The sequence below is a fragment of the Drosophila elegans genome, unplaced genomic scaffold (assembly GCF_018152505.1).
Source record: "Drosophila elegans isolate 14027-0461.03 unplaced genomic scaffold, ASM1815250v1 contig_208, whole genome shotgun sequence".
Classification (NCBI taxonomy): Eukaryota; Metazoa; Arthropoda; class Insecta; order Diptera; family Drosophilidae; genus Drosophila; species Drosophila elegans.
Window position 1 is genome coordinate 14,038,422 of NW_024545578.1, and position 4,498 is coordinate 14,042,919.

The following is a 4,498-nucleotide window of genomic DNA, read 5'->3' on the forward strand; positions in this document are numbered from 1 at the left end:
CGTAAATTCATTTTTTCTCCGCCTGATTCATTGTCCTATGCAAATGAGGCGGAATCGCAATCACGGGTAAATGAGATGGGGAGGTAAGCGAAAAAGAAAATGGAGATTGGAAAGTGAGAAAGTGGGAATTGGGAAATGGAAAATGAAAAATGTTCGAGCGAAAACCGCAGGAACTTTGCCTCGTTTTATGCATCCTTTTGCCCGTCAAACCAAACATTCCTGCCACTTAGCGGCAGCTTCGTCATCTTCTTGGTAATTCGAAACTTTCCCGAGGGATTGAGTGCGGGGTGATGCCAGGGGGATTGGTGCCTGGTGGCCTTGTGTGCTGGCTACTTGCTGCGGCATGTAAGTTGACTATTATTTTGACATGACTACACAATCAAAACCTGCAAATATCCAAAGCACCCGGACCCTTAAAGCTGCGTCGCTTATGGCCATCTCTCTCCCTTGCCTGTTCGTTTATTCCCTTTCTTTCTCCACCCACCACCCAACGCCCTTGTCCACAGACCGCCAACCACCCACATCAATGGCAAACGACCTTCGCTGACAAAATGCACAGTGGCGTGGAAATTACGCTGATGCTGGGTAGGAATTCTTGGTGGGGGTAATTGATGTGGTCGGAATATATGCATATTTCATATTAATTTAAAGAAAAAGCTGAGGGAATACTTAAGTTGTAAAGAGCTTAGCCTTTTAATTAAAATCAAAGTCAGTTTGCCAATTATTGTTTTTTTTGTGAAAGCCAATTTATGAAAAAAATTTAAGCAATCTGAGAATATGCCAAAATTGAAAAATCTTTCTAAATAAATTAGTAAAAACCCAAAAAAATAATACAAATTTATTAAAGGCCACATTTATAATAATTATATTATGAAAATTAACTTAAATAAAAATTATATATACCTATATTATATATATATATATATATATATATGTATTGATTTTTTTTTGTGAATTTAATACAAATAAAATATTAACTAGAAAATATAATATAGTTTCATTCAAAATTATAGCTAAACGTTATCATATATAAAAAATATTGTAATAAATTGATTGCATTTCATTAATAAATTTAATACGTTTTTCATTTAGAGATTGACTTGATTGATATTTATTTAGAAAGTAAATATTGGACAATATCATATCAAATTAATTTTAATTTTAAGAATTATCATTTAATTTTGAGTTAAGCAATTGGTTTTGAATTATTTTAGCTCTTTAAATTGTGTTCACACCATTTGGAAAGTGAGTTTTGAGTGAAGACAAAAGGATCTAATTGTTATGTCTGTTAAGCCAGCTCTTATGAGTTAATCCCCTCATTTTCGACCACTGTGCCATGTCTGTTGAACATCGCTGTCGTGCTGCCTCGTCTCTAAGCCAAACATTGTGTTGACGGTTTTTAGGCATGTGCGTGGTGCTGTATGGGTTGATAAAAGGGGGTGCAGTGGGTGTGGTGGCGTGTGGGCCGGGTGTGTGCTTCCATTCCGGCTCGGTGTTTTATTCCGAGTGGGCTTGGGTGTGCCATAGGGCTGTAATAACAATGACGAGGACGACGACGACGACGACGTCGCCCAGGCAGAGTTGACAATATGCGCAGAACCATCGAAATACCCTCTGTCCTACATCTCCGCCATCCTCCACCTTTCCGCCCATCTGTCTCCAACGAGTCGCGTCAGTCTGTCCCCGTTCTAGTCCTCCCCTCAATCCTGCCCAAAGTCTTCGACCGCTCCTCCAGACACCCAACATCACCAAACCCCCTTAGCCCATGCTCAGTTTGCTGGCAATTTTCTATAATCCTTTTTGCCTTTTGCAAACATTTCTACAAGTTGTTCGTGTTGCTTTTGTTGCTTTTTGAGTTTTCATTGTTGTTGCTGGTGAAAGTTTATGAAAAGTGACTGCGTTGGCAGAAAATATTATGCTGCCAGCGGCAATGACTCCACACAAAAAGCAGAAGCCCAGCCCTAAAAGTGAGCCACCCACCGCAAAACACCGAGTTGGGTCTCCGCCACATTTAGCCATAAACTCTTTTTTTATTTCCCCTTTATATAAATATATATATATTTTTTTTTTTTGTGATGGCAAAGTTTTAACTTTTGGTACCAAAGTTGGCAAAATGTTTAAATTTAACTGAAAAGCACACGCAGCTACAATATTGTGTTGGCCTATCATGGCCACAGTGCGTATGCGTGATATACTCGACTCCTTCCGCAAAATTTTCCAACCCAAAAACTTGCAGAGCTTAAATCAAACTTTTCAGCCAAGTCGAAACAAATGGGTGGAGGGGAGAAGAGGTTTTGGAAAGTCCTTTTAGATCTGCACTTCAACTTTTGGGTCAACGTCTGTTTGTCTATTTGTTTGTCTGTTGCTATCTGCGTCTGACTGCCCCTGTTGGTGCTGGGGTTTCTCTTACCAAAATCCTGCTTCAGCACTCTGACCATCCTTTCTGGCCCCCTTTTTTCCTGAGCACACTCAATGTCTGCTCGATTTGTTTGTACATTTCCCTCGCAGACCACCAGCACCACCCCACATCACACCCGAAAATGTCCAAAACTTTACAGCTGACCATTGGCCATTGTCCTTCTCTATCTTTTTGGGCTCGAGAGTCTGTGTGTGTGTGTGTGTGAGCGACCTTTTTGTGAATTTTTGCCTTGACTGACTTGCCCGTCCTGCGGTCCTTGGACTCCTCTCCTTTGCCAAGTCGCCTTGGCCCCACATTCTGCCACTGCTGCCTTTCTCTATTAACTTTTCGTTTTAGCTACTTTTTCTTTGTCCCTTCCGACCGACAGTCGACCAGTCCGTCTATCTGTGACCTGCAGAGACTGATGACCAAAGGATCGAGGCCGTCCAGGGGATTCCGGGGGTTCGGGTTGGTTAGGTTTTCCATTTGGCATGGGTTTGTCGCTCGAGTGTCGCCAGCCGAGGGGCGAAAAATGATTTGTGGATGGTTAACAAGAGGTTGAAACTATTTAGGGGATGAAACTCCAGCTGAAGAGCCACTGATGAATAATTGGATGGAGTTAATGTCGGATTCGAGGGGATGTTCATTTCCATTTATGTGTATTAATTATAATAAGTATTATTATACTTGGTTGCTTATTCTCACATTTCTTTAATCATATGCTACACATTGTTGCTTTTTAATAAACATACTTTTATAACGCAGTCAATTGATTTTATCATTATAATAGACCCCTTTTTATTAAAAACTAGTTCATATATTATCTATATATATTTTTTTTTAATATTTAAAAACATATTCTATATTTTTACGCATTTTCAAAATGTTTTCTATATAAGTTAGCAACTATGAATTGTTATAATGTATATGTTAAGTAACAATTTTCCCTTCAGATTTATCTGTTTGTCAAATAACATTATACATGCATAAAAATACCCTAAGGATTTCTCTTGAAAAGCGTCTACCGAGAGAACTACACTCAAACTTCTTACGAGGTATATATTTTATTTGTATTTAAATTGCCTTTTCATCCTCAGGCAATCATAATCTATCATGTATTCCTCAACGCAGCGTATTATCATCACCATCTTATGAGGCATATCCCCCGTTCATTTCCTATCGTCCTCATTTCATCCCCCAACTACGACTCGATTATATTCCAGTTGGCAGATGACAAAACATCGCACCAAAGTCGACAGTCGCCGTCACCGTTCTGGCTGCCTCTTTTTTCCTTCCCCACAATCCCGTCTCAAACCATCCGAAAGTCCGAGCCAAATAAATACAGCCATCTGCCTCTGCCCCTCCCCCCTGCCCCTTCCCCTGCCTCTTCCCCTGCCCCCTTTTCCACCACCTGACGCCCGCTCCTTGGGAAAAACCATAGCAATGCCATAGTCCACGCTCCGAACGGTCCGATGTCCTTAGTCCAAAAAGGACATGCTATAATTTCCAGTAACAACAGGGAGAAGGGGGCTATATAAAACCGACTGAGAATGAGTGAGAGGGATAGAGAAATAATGAAAACCGACTAAAGTAACCAAAGCAGGGGCAAAAAAGCAACAATCCCAACAGCGGCAACAACAGCAACAAACAACTTAGGCCAAGCCATGTCCCTGTGCGACCAGAAAGCTCGCCCATAGTTGTCCTTTGCCAGGCTGCTTCATTCCACCACATCTTTTATATACAGAGAAAAAAATTGGGAATTATAAAAACTATATATAAATAATCAGTTTCAATCAAATGTCAAGAGTAATTTTTTTTGCTGGCAATATCAGTGGTTTCACTAAAAGACGAAAAGTATTTTCATTCACCCCTCGGAAAGTTATTTAAAATCTTATAATTATTAAGCAGTAAAAACTTTATTATTGTAAGTTGTTTCGCAGTATTTATCAGTGGTTTCGCAGTAATTTCTACAGATTTAAAATGAAAATTTAAATATTTGTTACAAAAGTTGATATATCAATAATCAATTTTGTTATTAATTTTAGTTCAGTGCATTTATCCCTGTATTGGTATGCATGCCTTGGTATGCCATCACGCAAA